Raw genomic sequence first — 16,094 nt, 5'->3', positions numbered from 1 at the left:
TTTTTGTGGTAAGAGGCCTTAATAGCCAAATTTGTGATAAATGAGTTAGAGAATGATAAACTGAGAGGAAAATTAGCTGGAAAGTCAGGCAGAAAGTGTTGTGATCAGTGGGGCAAACATTTACTAGTGGGGTCTCTCAGGGATCAGCAGTAGAACCCATACTGTTTCTTGATCTCATGAGGAACATGAGAGGTGTGAAGGAAGACACTCCCACCAAGGCTTTAGCAAACACTGCCTGTGGGGAACAGGCGGAACACTGAGCTGTGTTAGTTCAAGTGTTCTGAGCAGGTCCAGGAACCACTTGTTCAGAGGAGGCAGCGAAGATACTCTGGAAGTGCCCTATGACAGGAGTAGAGGCAATGGACAGCATCTGGAACACCAGGAATTGTCATGAAACAGAAGACTAAAAGAAACAGTGAGTCAACGAATGTATTTCCCAGGGAGGCTGTGCAGTCTTCATCCTGGGAGGTGTTCAACACGGGACTGAATGTGACCTTGAGCAATGTGGTTTGTTCCAATCAGGTGTTGATGTAGATGACCTCTCACCCACATCCTGACTCTGTGACACCCACCAACCCTTTCCCGGTTCTCCCTGACCCCTGGCCACCAATGGGCACATTTGTCCTCACATTCCCTCTGCCACAACACAGCTTTGGGGCATGGTGCTGGGACTGCACAGCGGCAGCTGAAGGGAGGCTCTCAGCCTCCTCACTCCCACCCAGAGGAAATCCGTGGCTGCCGGTTCCAGCCCCGGAGCTGGGAGACAGCTCGGGGAAGCTGGTGCATGGCCTGGGCCAGGGCCCTGCTGCTGTGCCAGGCTGCAGCTGGCGCTGTGCCGGCTTCTCCTTGCTGGAGGAGGACGGGGAGAGTCCCTTTGGCAGTTGCCGCAAGTGGTGCCCGTGCGGAGCCCCTGAGCCCTCTCAGGCCGGGCGAGCCCCCGAGCGGCGCCGGCGCAGGGCTGAGCCCCGGGGCGGAGCTGGCGGCGGCGGAGAGGAGAGGAGGCGGCGGAGAGGAGGCGCGGCGGCCGGAGCAGAGAGCAGGGCTGGCGGGGCGCAGCGAGGCGCGGGCGGCGGAGCGGCGGGATGCGGCGGTGCCGGGACGCAGGGCTGGCGGGGCTGGCCGCGCTGCTCCTGGGTGCGTGGGGCTGGCGGCGGCGGATGGGGGCCGAGGCTGTGCCCGAGCTGTTCCCCGGGGAGCCCAGCGCCGACTCTTCGCTCTCCTTCCTCAAGGGATCTTTCCCCCTCCTGCTTCTCTGCCATCTCTCGTCCCCCTTCCCAAACCCTGTTCCTATTCTCCCTCTTCCTGAACCAGCTCTTTCAGTACAAGCTTGCTTGCGTGTACACCTGATTCTTTGTGCTACCTCTTCTTCCCTTGTGCAATCATCAAGTCTGATTGCCTTGAATATAGCCCTCTCTCCTTCAGTGTGACAATCCCTCTGCCTGTCTACTCTTCCTCTCTTTATCCACCCACCAGCCTAGCCACCCATCTCTTGACCAATCTCTCCATGCATCTACCATCCTTCAACCGTCTTCCTACTCTCTGAGAACCCTGTCCCATCACCCCCTCTGCTTCTTTAATATCTGTAGGCAAAAGACTGTTTTCTTGCACCATGCCGGTATTCCACACATCCACTCCTCACCCACGCCATCTCCACTTATTGAGCGTTTTCTTGCTCTGGATTCAGACCTTCATCCTTCGGTGTAACACCCCTAATTCTTCTGTCCCCTCTCCCTCTCACCCTCCATCCGTCCATGCAACTGGCTTTCATTCTATCTCTCCGTGCATCAATTTCAAATTCCTTTCCAGAATTTTTCCCTCACTTGACACACCCACACCAGGATCATCGCACATGTCCCCATCCATTGCACCTGGTACTGCCTCTTGGCTCCTCTTCTGAAATATTTCTTGGGAAAAAGAACCATCTTCCCCGAGTGATGGTTCATGATCTTTGTCCTTTCTTTCTCCTTTCTCTCCAGTGGCTGCGGGCAGAGCCCAGGTGCAGCAGGAGCCGTCGGCAGAGACCACCGAGGGCACCGCCATCAGCATCAACTGCCACACCCCAACAAAAAGTTATACGACTACATCCAGTGGTACCGTCAGCTCCCGGGCCGAGGACTTGCATTCCTCGTGAGCAGTGTTACAGAGTCCAAGGATCTACCGGACCCACCGGGCCGCCTGTGGGTGGCGGCAGACGGCCGGTCCAGCGCCCTGTGGCTCGCCCGGCCCCGGCGCGGGGACGCGGCGGTGTATTACTGCGCTCTGGGAGACACGGGGAGAGGAGCCGGGGCTGCGGCCGGGCAGGAACGGGGCCGGGCGTGTGCGTCGGGGGCGCGGGGACATCCCCGGGCGGGCCCGCCAGGGGGCGCTGCCGCTCCGCCCGCCGGGGCCGCCTCGCCCCGGGGCGCTTGCCCCGACCCACCGCCACCGGCTCTGGCACCGGGACCCTCCAGGCCCCACAGCCTCCGCGCCCCGCAGCCCCGGGAGGTTCCCTCAACGCGGCTCCGGCACCGTCCACCGGGCGGAAGCCTCCTCCCGCCCCTTACCCCCCGCTCACCCCCCACACTCCCACCGGGACGCACACAGAACCCCCCCGCCGCACTGCCGGCGGCGGCGGGGCAGGAAGCGCGCCCGGAGCGGTGGGGGTGTCCGGCGGGGCCCGGCAAGGAGCGATTGCAGCCGCCGGCCCCGCTGGCTCCCGGCCAGGAGCAGCGCCTTTCTGCCCTGCACAGGGCGGCGAGCAGCAGAGACCCTCCTGCCCACGGGCAGCCGGACACACCTCGCTCCTGCTCCACGGACCGGCCGCTGCTGCTGCTCCACGGGCTGGGGCAGGCGATCACTTCCACCCCTCTTTCGTCCCCATGCTCACAGAGAACAGAAACACCCAACTGATACAGGGCCAGTACAAGCCCTTCCTTTGAAACTAGAACTACAAGTGGTTTCTTGCATGCTGGTAACTTTGTAAATCGTCTCAGATACAAAATTACAAACGGAATCCTCCAGCTCTGCTTCTGGGGTGCTCCTGCTGGTGTTGCAAAGGCATCCTGTAGAGCTGGCAGTTCTGCGTCGGCAGGAAGGTAGAACATGAGAAGGAGAAACTGATTGTCACAGACACCTTCAAGTGTATCCCACAGTGCCTGGTGATCGGGACATAGAGCTTGGGGCACACGATTCCCCTCATCCTCAGACTGAGAGCCTTTGGTGCTGAAGGGAAGTCCAGGAGATGGGAGAGAAGCTTGAGCTGGGCACTGGTTGAAAGACACATCTGAGCCTCAAGTTCAGACCTGAGGAGGGAGCCACAAAGAAATCTGCTAAGTTGCCGTGTGGGGATGAAGGTCCGTGGTGAGAGCTGGAAAGACACCTCCGGGCATGTAATCCTGGGCCCAGCCAGTCCCCAGAGAGGCATGTGTGGTTGTAGGAGCTGAGACAGCAGTGACAGTCCATGTTCACAGGGTTCCGGGGCAGAGACGAAAGGCTCAGCCTCTTCTCTGCCTCAGCTGGGGCCTGTTGTGGCAGCCATAGTTGTATTGCAAGGGAATTCCTTGAAGGTCTGCAGTCACTGGAGAGCAGAGGGCAGCCCACCGTCCTTCTGAAATGGCCTCGACTGGACAACAGGACCCTGAAGGCCTTGTGGGAGCGAGGTTGTGAATGGGGGCTGCTGTGCCAATAACCTGCCTCCTGCAGTCTCTGCCAACTGTGTGAGAAAGGCCCTGGGTGAGAAGGGGAAGAGGAGCCCTGTTCCAGGCAGCAGACACCAGAAGACAAGAAAGTCAAGTAGCCCTTTTTCTTGCGGGATCCTGAGCTTCTGGAGCCCAGAGTGGAATAAGCAGCTGGAGGCTGTGGGTTCTGTGGGGAGGGGAAGGGACAAAGAGTGACTGCCTGTAAAACAGAGAGCTGTGTTGCTGTGTCCTCCCCTACTAAAGTGAGGGAGTGTGTCTGTCCCTGTGTGGATGGTTTCTGCAGCAGATGCTCTTCACAGAGATGTTTCTCCTCCTCTTTCTTCCTCCTCTATGGCCAGAGGAGAAGGGAGAGAGTGTGTGACACCTGGGTGCAGGCACTTCAGTGTGTGCCAGGTCCTCTCTCCATCCTGACCGTCCCAGGGACAGGGTGGACATGGGTGCATGCAGGGTTCCTTCTCCATCTCCTGCAGAGCTGCGTGCTGGCCTGTGCAGCTGGCTAGGTGGTGGGTGTCAGGAGAAGTTCTTGAGGCATGCCTGTCTCTTTGATGGACAGTACTTAAACCATGAGTCTGTTCTCTCTCTTGAGGGCCTTCTTGTGGTAGATGTTGGGGGACAGACTCAAAGAGGCCTGTCTGGAGAAGCAGGGAGGGACTTTTGCTCCTCCCTCTGGGCTGTGCTTTGGAGGCCTCTTTGATCTGGCAGAGGCTGAAGAAGAGGTGAAGGTGCAAGCATCAGGTCCTTCATGCTGGCAGGTTCCTGGGCACTTCATGAAGGGAGAGCGTGACATGGTCCTGATTTTCCTGGCAGCGCTGGTGGAACTGGCTGACTTTGGTGAGATGTGACTTTCAGGCTGGGGAGCATGAGGCAAGAGTTTCTGTGGCTGGTGGTGGAATGAAAGAGACATGAGTTCTGATTCCCTGGGGAATCTGGGAGAGTTTCTGTAGGGAGATCCGGTGCTGCAGACGGGCATGGTAAATAATGTGGGATCTGTCAGGATTAATGGGCATAAGAGGAGGAAGAAGGCATCACCCTAAATATGCAGGTACTGACAATTCTTGAGGGATCTGTTAATACACATTAAGCCTGAAAAAAAAGGGGGCGATGCAGCACACAGCAGCTTCTCTGCCGGATGTTTTGGATCCAGTGCTACCAGTCTCTGTAGGGATGGTCATAAAGAAGGACCAGCAGAAAGAAGTGTGCAGGGACAGACAGCTCGGCATTTCAGAGACTGGGAAAAGTGAGATGGAAAGTGGGGACAGTGAGCAAGCTGATGAAGTGACAGACAGGTCCACAGACAAACAAAGCTGAAAGCCCTCTCTGGTTTGACAGGTCATGCCCAAAAGGACTCTGTGCTCCAGTTCCCACCACAGATGACCATCCAGGCAGGACACAACGTGACTCTGCACTGCAATTTCTCCACCAGTGATCCCTATGCCTACATCTTCTGGTACCAGCAGCACCAGAGCCAGTCCCCTCAGAGGCTGCTCTGGGTGTACAAAGGGAAACCTCAGGTGGATTCAGGGAGATTCTTCTCTGTAATGTCTGTGGACACCTCCCAGGTGTTTCTGCATGTGCAGAACACCAAGCTCCAGGACAGTGGAACCTATTTCTGTGCACTGAGCCCACACTGGTGCCCACAGCTGGCAGCAGTGCACAAAAAGGTGGGGGTGCTCTGAGGAGCAGTTCCCTCCCTGCCACTGCTTGCATGGAGCTCTGAGCTCAGCCTGCCCAGCAGGGGCACCTGGGGTTGTGGTGAGGTTGGGCCTCTGCCTTCCCAGCCTGTGCTGCTGTGATGCACAGCTGCATCTAGACCCAGGGTCTTTGACAATGAAAAAAGTCCAAGAAAACTGACTTGGGGCAGGCCCTTTGGAGGCTACACCATAAAGACACCAAACCAGGCTTGTAAATGCCCTCAGCTTAAAATAGCAGGTACCCCAGAGTGAGAATTCAGGACAAGTAACTGATCAGCTTGTCATCTTCTTCCCTTTGACCTCCACTGATGACCACAGCTGTCTACACTGTCCAGAACCTAAAACTGTGTTGGATTTGTCAGAGCCATCTTCTGCAAATCCTGTGTCCAAGGCTTCAATGTGGTTGAGGGGAGACTGATCCGCGCTTGGTGTGAGGGGGAGATGCAGCTGAGGAGAGTAATGTGCCCCTTCACCCTTCAGCCCCTTCACCCACACAAAAGCTTTCTCCCTGACATCCATCTGTCTTCAAGCTCTTTGGACATGGAGATGGGGTTTAACCATGGGATGGAGGTATTTAGAAGGCTAAGTATAGGTGGGTTTATTGCTTGGTGAGGATGGGGACCTGGTGACAAATGACATGGAAAAGGCTGACGTGCTGAAAGCCTGTTTCTCCTCAGATTTTACTGGTACGGCTTCTCCTCAGTCTACCACATCCCTGAGCCTCCCCACAGACATGAGCACAGCCAGAGGAAAATGTACATGAGCACAATCATGCAGGCAACCCACTGAAAACACGGACTCTTGACACCAGCTCTCAGCCCCTCGAGAGAGCTCTTGGCAAGTCCTTCAGACCCTACAGGTAAGGAAGGAATCCGTCACTGACCAGCACCATCAGCTTTAATGAGCTCAAGGGTTTGGCAGTGGTTCAGTCGGCTGCTATCTCACTGTAGAACAGAGAGAAACCACAGTGGAGCTGAAGCTGTCATGGCCTTCCCAGACACAGAGCATCTCCGCGTCTCAGGTGTCTGTGTGTCAAGGATAATATAAAAACTAAAGAACATCCCCATTGCTGCAACCCCCCAAAGAATTCCCACATTAGAAGGAAAAGAAAATCCTGCAGCATTGGAAACTCCCACTTCACCTTGTTGATGTCCTCAAGGGTCTGGAAACAGGCCCTGCCCTTGCAAAGGGAGCGGTGCCACAGTGACACACTCATGTGGCAGCAGAAGGGTGTGTGCCTGGGACAAGCCAGCCTCCCCTCAGGCTACAGACACTGAGGCTGGGACATCAGAAGGGATGGAGGAGTCAACCTGTCTGTAGACGCACTTGATGTCTACAGTCACTCTCTGTGTCTCTAGACTCACTCTGTCTTCAAAAGGCAGAGAAATGCAGGAGCAACATTAATTTACAGAGCAGATGAACACATGGTTTGGCTGCCCTGGGAATAAGCATGCATTCTTTTGATATTTTCCCCAGTTTTAATGGATGTGCTGGCCTTTTTTTCCTCTTGTGTTTTCCAGGCAATGCAGGTGGTGTCACTGCCTGGAGCAAGAGGGAGCTGCCTGCAGCCTCCTCCGTTACCATGAGCTGGCTGAGTTTCTCTTGCAGCCAAGGTTCCTAATGGAAAACCCATGTTGCACATAATAATGCAAGAGTAAGGAGAGTGTACTTGGTTGACCTGGCAAGGCTTTGCTAGTGCAGGGGCTGCAGGGCTGGCTTCTGCGAGGAGACACCAGAAGCTGCCCCCCCCGGGTCTGGCAGAGCCACTTTCTTCCCAGGCCAAACAGGGTTCTTGAACGGCAAATGTGTCTGCTGGACAACCCCAGCTTCTAACCATGTTTTACTGGTTGGGGACGTGTCACCATGTCCTGGGGCAGCCAGTCCTGCTCTGACGCTGCAGCACTGGAGGGAGGGACCCGCACAATGTGAAGGGTACAATCCTCCCCACTGCGAGCTGAGCAGATACGGAAGGAATATTTTCTCCCACTGGTTATTAAAAGTCTTTCCTGCTCATGGATCACAGTTTGGGATATATATCGGGACTCTCTCGGAGCCCACCCCAACCTGTAGGTGGTGCATACCCTCCTAACTCCAACCAAACTGCAAGGTTAGAAAGACCTTTCTAGACAGTTCTTCAGCAACCCCCTCACCCTGATTTTGTTCACATTCATCACTTTATTCCTGGGGTGATAGGGCAGATTTCCATGAAATTACTTCTGCTCCATTATCCAGCAGAGCTATAACCCATTGCTAATTACGCTGGCCCCACAGTGTTACAAGCAGAATATAAGGGTACGTTCCCACCCATGCCTGTCCCTGTTCCCACCCCTGTCCCCACACTGAAGAGTGGATGCCCTTTCCCTGGGCTTGGTTGCAGGGAAGGGGTGATGCCGCCATGTACACCCCCTCCCCCTTCTCCCTCTTACTATTTGCTGCCCAGACACCTTTGAGCTGCTGCGCCTGCATCTCACGCGGGGCCACCGCTTCAGCTCCAAATGTCCCCACGTCTATTTCCAGCACGGCAGTAACAACCAAACACAGCAAGAATTTCCCTTCCTTTTGCTCTACCCCGCGTTCCTTGAAATAAGTTAATACTTCAAGTTAATACTACAATCCAGAAAATTCCTCCTCACTTTCCCAATTCACTGGAAAACCACCTGGGCCAAGTGTCTTGTCACTGCCCCCCATGACTGTGTGTGGGGCCAGCCAGGCATTTGGTCTGTCTCTTCTTCACTGTCCTTTCTCTGCAAAGGCATTTCCCACTGGGACCTGCTGACTCCAACAAGTGTTTTGCACCAGGAGCTGCTGGTTCGTTTTGATTTGTGGATTAAAGTCCCTCAGACTCTGTCTAGTATGGCTTAAAATGCTATTTCTTGGCTCTGAAGGCCAAGCTCTGCATGGAGCACAGCAGAGCAGAGGCCAGGGACTCCTCAGGTTACACAGATCACTGACTCCTTGATGTACGGTGATCTTTGGGTTAGGGTGACAGTACCCTCCCAGTTGTTTACTTCATCTGCAGATATACCAGCTCTTGAACCTGCTCAGAGCAGATTTCCCATCCTTCTTCCTTGGGATGTAAATCAAGGGGTTGATCAGGGGAATAAGAACAGTGTGAAAAAGAGCCACTGCTCTGCCCAATGACCCTTTGGAGGGGTCTCCCATATAAGTGAAGACACACGGGCCATAGAAAGCGGCCACAGCAGTGAAACGGGATACACGGCTGAGACAGCTCAGTGGCTGCCTTCTGCGCAGCAGAGCCTCAGCATGATTTAAATCACCACAAAAAGAGAACTTCCTCTGGCAACAGTGCCCTTAGTTTGAAGTGTAAAACCTGCCTGGATCCTGTGCCTTTTTCCTGCCTTTCCAAGATCTCCTCACTTGCACAGCCAAACTAGACGTCATGTCAAGAGCCAGTAGCAGGGTTCTGGTGGTGCTTTGGCCAAAGGGCTTACTCATCTGTCGGAAGAAACACCATCCCTCTCTCTTCTACAAGGCCAATTGCAGATATTGTCCTCATTGCAAGGACCCGAGGCACCTTCTGCTTATTACAAGGTTGAGTGCAGTAGGGTTAGGAAGTCCAACTGTGCTGCTGATGTTGATGGTTATTAATAGTATGACCAGGGAAAAAAGATTTCAGGGATGCAAGTGAAATGCCCTTACAAAGCTTTAGGCCTTCAGCCATTCTGAGATATGCTTCATGAGCCATAACTCCCTCTTGATGGAGGACATTGGTGGGGGATTTCCATCCTTCCACTTGTACACTTATGTTAAGACATCTGGATTTTCACGCAGGAAAAAGGATATAAGATTGGTAGCTCCCAAGAGATATTTCATCCGATAAAAAGTGCTGAGATTAACATGTAACATAATCCCCAAGAATGGCAGTCAGTTCCTGAGCACAAACCTCTGGAGGGACCAATGAAACAGTCAAGACCACTGAGACCACATGCAGCTCTGTTGGGAAGTGCACCGAGTACCCTCGTTCTTGCTGATCATCACGTTCTCCTGCACGCTCTATATCAGAGCAATATGATCTCCCTCAGAAATACACCATTTCACTGTCCCCATATCTCTGCTCACTGCCCTCAGCTCCCACATCCTGAGCTCCTATTTCCACCCTTGGCACATGCAGCAACATGGGTGACTCTTCCCGGCTACTCCTGCCCACATGTGCTGGCCATGGCATCTGGATTGGGTGGTGGAGGGGAGAATAAGGTGAAGTAGCAGGTCTGGGCCACCCCAAGGGCTGTTCCCTGCTTTACCACTCCTGCCATTCTGCAGAGCAAATCATCTTCTGGAGCCCCACACTCACCCCTGACACCCTAGAGCAGCTTCAGCCACAGAAGAGGAACACCTTTCCTCAAGAGCTCATGGGGCTCCTGCCCCAAAAGGGCCTCCAGCCTTTCTGGGCATCTGTGAGCACAGAGACAGCAGGGCAAGGCCTGATGGTCACTGGCAGCAGAGCAGACGGGGATGTCTTCCTCAGCTCCAAGAGATGGTGCTCCAAACAGGAACCACTGGAGTGTGTCCCAACTTCCCACTCCTTTGTGAATGGAGAAGAGTCTCCTTGAGTCCTCACCCACTTCCACCCCAGAGCAACACCTATCTCAATCCGCAGCTTGGAGAGTGTCCACAAAGGGAAGGACCACATGGAGGGCAGGTTTGAATGCAGCAGAACTTTAATGAGTCAAAAGAAGAAAGCAAAGTTACTCCAGGTGGGGAACGCCAGTCCATAGAGCCCTGGTGGCCACCTAGACTCTGTGGTCCTTGACTATGCAGAAGTGGAGAAGTTCTTGCATGATATCTGTCTGCCTGTCCCATAGAGGGAGAGGAGAGAGAATTTCTGCACCAGGTGTGCCTTGGTGGGACCTTGCTGTCCAGAGGAATGGAAGCAAACACAGAAAAGGCAGAGAAAGGCAAAGCCATTCAGCTGTACTGCAAACACATCCCAAATCTCAATCCTTTTCCCAGCACCATGTTCTGGGTTCCTCAAGGTGTCTCCCTGGGGCTTTCCCAGCGCCTTTATCAGAGGAGGGACCTTCTGCCATAGTAGCGGCTGGAAATGCCAGAGAGGTCACAGCACCCAGAGGTGATGGGCACTCCATCACAGCTGAGGATGCTGCCAACAGCAGCGGAGGTGGAGGATCCCACCACGGTGTTCTGAGGGAAGGAGCTGAGGATGGGGCCGGGCAGGGTCACCACCACAGCAGGAGGCTCAATGACGACGGTGGAGTTCTGGCACTGCCTGACACAGGGCTCATTGCAGCTGTTGGCCAGTGGGGTCGGGCCGCAGGGCCGGCAGGGCAGGCACTGGTTGTAGCAGGACATGTCTTGGGGCTGGAGGTGCACCTGGAAGAGAAGAAGGGAGGAAGCAGAGCACAAGGTTGGGTGAGGAGCAGCCTGGTTACCCTGTCACAAAGGAGCCAAGGCCACTACTGAGTGGGGAACTGGAAGCTCAGGCAGGAGACTCACAGTCTTCATCACCCTACAAAGAGCAGCCTGGCCCACTGAGGGTTTCTCCTACAGCATAAACCAAAAGCCCCATCAGCCAAATCTCAGATTCTCTCTAAGCAGACCTTCTCCCTGCTTCCCTCTCTCGTGACAAGAAGATGCAAACCAAAGGACGGGAGAGAGCCAAACTCAGCTGAGACATCCATCAAGGAGAGATCTCATGTTGGAAGAGAAGGAGAAGGAGCTTCAGACTCACCTGGTTCCAAGAAGAAGGAGGCAAGAGAAGTAGATGAGGGAGCAGGGACTTGCACTGGCTTTTATACCTGCCCTTCATTGCCGCAGGACCAGAGGTGCCCTTTGCAGAGGTAACAATTTTCTGACAAGCTCATCTTGAATGCAAACCATCTCAGCTAATGATATGGGCTGTGCTTTGGTTTCCAACACTGCTGCCTTTTCATTTCCAGGTTGGTGCTGTGACCATTCCACAATCAAAGATTCTTCTGAGAATGGAGATGAAAGACCCCAGGGTTTCTAAGGCAGGAATGCAGCAGTGCAGACAGAAGACTCAGCTCAAGTGCTGTGTGGCTTCAGATGACAATAGCCTGGGTCACGCCATTGGGGTTGTTTGAAGTGTCATTATGGAGAAGATGCTCCATCCATGCTCAGCTGGACGCCCATGGGCTCCTGTGCATAAGGAACTGCCATGTCCTTCTCTTTCCTTCCCTCCTCACCTCACCCTAATGGTCACTTGCTGTTGCTTCCCTACATATATGCCTTGTCCTGCCATTTTTTGACCCCATCCTGCCTAACAGTGCCCAGTTCCCAGGGCAGTGGGAGAGTCAGAGAGTCCATGAATCACGGTATTCCTATGTGTCTTCTTGCCTGGTCTGTATTGTAAGCAGCCAGGGTTTTGTGAATGCACATAGGAGCACAAATTTCTGCCTGATTCCATGCCGGTGTGCCTGAGCCTGTGTGTCTGTGTCCTTGTGTTTCCTTCCTCATGAGGGAATGTGCTGGTTATGGCAGGGATACTATCCAAAGCTTTGTCCATGGGCACCACAGAGCAGCAGGTTTCCAGGGTGAGCAGGAGCCCGAGTGCGGTTGAGTGGTGATGGCACCAGCCCCCTGGAGATCTGTCCAGGGAAGAGGCCCTGAAATGCAGCCCCTGCCTCCTGAGCCCTCCTTCTCCTGCCCCTCTAAAGTTCCTGACTATTTCAGGCCCCCAACAAGAACAGTTTCACTCCAACTTGGATCCTTAGTTGAATTCAGTGTAACGCTATTGGGAGCTCCTCAGCATGGCTGGCAGTCCCCACTCCCTGCCTCTCCAGGCCAGGACACAGCTGCTCTCCCCAGCTCTAGAGAGTTCAAAGGATGGGGATTGCTTTCTGGGCAAGGAGAAATGCTGAGGAATCCTGACCATCTCGTGCTGCCCATCCCTGAGTGGATCCGCTTCCAAAGCAGTGTTGACTGTATCTGAGGTGGGACACAGCCCTTCCTCATGCCCAAGCCAATGCCAAAGGGACTTGTGCTCTTCACAGGCCTGGTGCTGTGCCAGGCAGGGGCTGAGACCTTGTCCCAAACAGGCACTGAATGAAAGGAACGCAGAGTCTGATATCACTGTGCTGTGAGCAGAAGAAAAGACTCTCTGGATTTCACAGGGAAGGCCAAAGAACTGATGACACCTTTGATGTTCGTGCCCAGAATGTTCATGTCCCATACTGGAATCTCCATCTGAGTTCCCAGTTCATGGAGCCCCAGGGGCAGCTGTGGGTCTGTGGTCCTTCGTCATGAAGAAGATCTTGCATGATGGCTGCCTGTCTGCCCCATAGAGGGGAAGGAAACAGACAGTCCCCACCAGGTTGATCTTGAGGGAACCTTGCTGCTAAGGCGATGTGAAACAAACAAGGAAAAGAGAAAGAAAAGCAAAGCCCTTCAGCTGTGCTGAAAAAACATTCAAAAGCTCGATCCTCTGCCCAGCACCATGTTCTGAGTTCCTCAAGGTGTCTTCCTGGGGCTTTCCCAGCATCTTTATCAGAGGAGGGATCTTCTGCCATAGTAGCGGCTGGAAATGCCAGAGAGGTCACAGCACCCAGAGGTGATGGGCACTCCATCACAGCTGAGGATGCTGCCAACTGCAGCGAAGGTGGAGGATCCCACCATGGTGTTCTGTGCCCCTTTCTGGGCAAGGATAAAGGCTGAGGAATCCTGCCCACCTCCTGCTGCCCATCCCTGAGTGCTTGTTTCCAGTGCAGTGCTGGTGGTGCCTGGGGTGGGACAGAGCCCTCTCTCAGGTCCATGTCAATGCCAAATAGACTTGTGCAGCCCATTGACCTGGTGCTGTGTCAGGCAGAGGCTACGACCTTGGATCAAAGAGGTACTGAATGAAAGGAACATGAAGCCTGATGTTGCTGTGCTCTGAGTGGAAGGACAGACCCTGTGCCTTGCACAGGGAAAGCCAAAGAGCTGAGAACTACTTTGTTCTTCAGCCCACAAACACCTTCACACCCTGAGAAGAGGCTGAGGGCGCTGGGGTTGTTCAGTCTGGAGAAAAGGAGGCTGAGGGGAGACCTTATTGCTCTCTACAACTCCTTGAAAGAGATTGTAGGACGGTGGAGGTCGGTCTCCCAAGTCACAGGTGATAGGACAAGGCGAAGTGCCCTTAAGATGCACCAGGGGAGATTCAGATTGGATATTAGGAAAAATTTTTACACTGAAAGGACTATTAAGCATTGGAATGGGCTGCCCAGGAAGGTGCTTGAGGCACTATCCCTGGAGGTATTTGAAAGATGGGTTGACATAGTGCTTAGAGACATGGTTTAGTGATGGTTTTTATCAGAGTTAGCTTGATGGTTGGACTAGATGATCTAAAAGGTCCCTTCCCATCTAGACAATTCTGTGATTCTATACCCAACACTGGAATCTCAGTCTGAGTGCCCAGCAACTGCCCCAAGGAGGGAAGGGACGATGGATTCAAGACCGCATCCCACAAAGCCAGCTGCCAGCTGCTGACCCCAGAGGTGTCCTGTAGTACTGGAGGCAGTACAGCCAAGGGCTTTCCCCCTTCCCTTGACAGACCTGAGTGAGGGCAGTGCCAGGGAGCTCTGCTGGGAGAGCTCAGCCAGGGCAGAGTCCCCTCTTCGTGGAGATGCTCTTTCTGAGCTGAGGTTCTAGTGTAGCCAAGGGACAACCACATTGCTTTCTCAGGAGGTACCAGGCACCCTGGAGAAGGGAAGGGCAGGAGCTGTGGCCCTGAATTTCCCAAGACCTTTGCCAGCCTCTCTTGGACTTCCTTTATGACCAAATTTCTGAACAAATGGGTTCAATGATAACGAGGGTGGAAAATGGGCTGGAGCGCCAGGCTCAGAGAGCTGTGATCTTGGTGCAAAGCCCAGCTGACTGACACTTCTTAGTAGGGTCTAGGAGTAGGGATCAGTAGTAGGACCAGGACTGGCTAGTGTTTTCATGAATGCCATGAACAGTGGGAAACTGGGAACTCCCAGCATGTCTGTCGATAAAACCCAGAAAGGGGAATGGGAAGTAACTGTCGGACACAGCTCCTGTTCAGAGGACCTAAAACCCTCTCCATGAGACATTGAGGACCGAGGAAGAGGAGGGAGGATCATGGACTTGTGAGTCATGGTGCCAGCTGGGGAGAGAAGCTGCCTGAGAAAGTGCTGGAATGGAGGGCTGAGTTTGCTGTTGTGTTTGAGAGGGAGGAAGGATCCATCTGGCTCCAGAAAGGTGCTGTTTTTCTCTCCCAGACCACATCTCTCCCAGCAGCACTCATTTCTCCTTTCATACGTCCAGCTTCTCCCCCTTTACTTGTTCCACCTCCCCTGCTCGTCCTCCTTGCCCCGAGAACTGCCCTGCAGCACTTGGTGCTTCCTGCATTTTTGCCTGACAGTCGACACCTGCACAGCATCCCCTGCAGACTTCACCTGATAGACTACTTTTCCTTTTTTATTAATAACTGAGAGCATCCCGCAGAACACCGTGCCATTTACTTCCACATCTAGTTTTAAGAGTTCAATTTTCCAGTGAGATATTTCGAGAAAATAAGAGAACTGGAAAAAGAGCAAGCGCTTAACTTCTGCACCTTCCTGCCGTGCCCTGTTGCTGTGCCGTTCCCCCTCCCCTTGGCTCCTTCCAGGGCAGCGGCGTCGCCGTGGCCGAGGTGCCCGTGCCGGGGCCAGCCTGTGCCCGCCCTCCCGCACCCCCAGTGTCGCTGCGGGCAGCTCCGCTCCGGCCGGTCTCTGCCGCGGCGCCGCCTTCCCGCTCGCTCCGCGCTCCCCGCCGCTCTTCCCGGGGCCGCCGCCGGCCTTTCACGGGCCACTGGGCCGGCGACACCGGCTGCAAGGGCAGCACCGGCCCGAGGGGCCCCGGGGCGGGGTCGGGGTGCTTTCGGGGTGTCTTGTCCGCGGGCAGCAGCGACAGCAAGGCCGGCCCCGCCGTCGGCGCAGGGCCCCGGGGCGGAGCTGGCGGCGGCGGAGAGGAGAGGCGGCGGCGGAGAGGAGGCGCGGCGGCCGGAGCAGAGAGCCGGGGCTGGCGGGGGGCAGCGAGGCGCGGGCGGCGGAGCGGCGGGATGCGGCGGTGCCGGGGCGCAGGGCTGGCGGGGCTGGCCGCGCTGCTCCTGGGTGCGTGGGGCTGGCGGCGGGATGCTGCTGGGCGCCGGACCGAGGGCTCTGTGGGATCAGCGCTGGCCCCGGGACTCGACTCTGGCCTTCCTGCTCCTTGTCGAACCTTATTCCCCTTCTGTTCTCCTTTCTCCAGACATCCCTTCTGCCCTCAGTGAGGTCATTTACTCCCAGCTGACCTGTCTCTATTACTCCATTTCTTTATCCATCCATCCATCCATCCATCCATCCATTTCTCTCAGCCCATCTCTTTTCCTCATTGCTTTCTCCTCTTCTTCACTCTCTCCTTCCAAACTTGCCTCATACTTTCTTGTCTCCAACCATCCACTCTCAGAGAAATTGTCTCTCCAGACTTTGTTCTCAGAACATATCCCTGTCGTTGATGAACGGTCTTGTTCTCCCCTCTCCTGACATTTTCTGCTGAAGCAAAGTGATTCTTTTCTTCTCGGCAGTAGCTGTGGGCAGAGCCCAGGTGCAGCAGGAGCCGTTCACAGAGACCACCGAGGGCACCGCCATCACCATCAACTGCTCACACCCCAACATAAAGGTGACCTACTTCATCCACTGGTACCGTCGGCTCCCGGGCCGAGGACCCACATTCCTTGTCAGCAGTCTCAAAGTCTCCAAAGAGCTCCGGTCCC

Source organism: Numenius arquata, chromosome 23 (assembly GCF_964106895.1).
Source record: "Numenius arquata chromosome 23, bNumArq3.hap1.1, whole genome shotgun sequence".
Classification (NCBI taxonomy): Eukaryota; Metazoa; Chordata; class Aves; order Charadriiformes; family Scolopacidae; genus Numenius; species Numenius arquata.
This window is presented reverse-complemented; position numbering follows the sequence as displayed.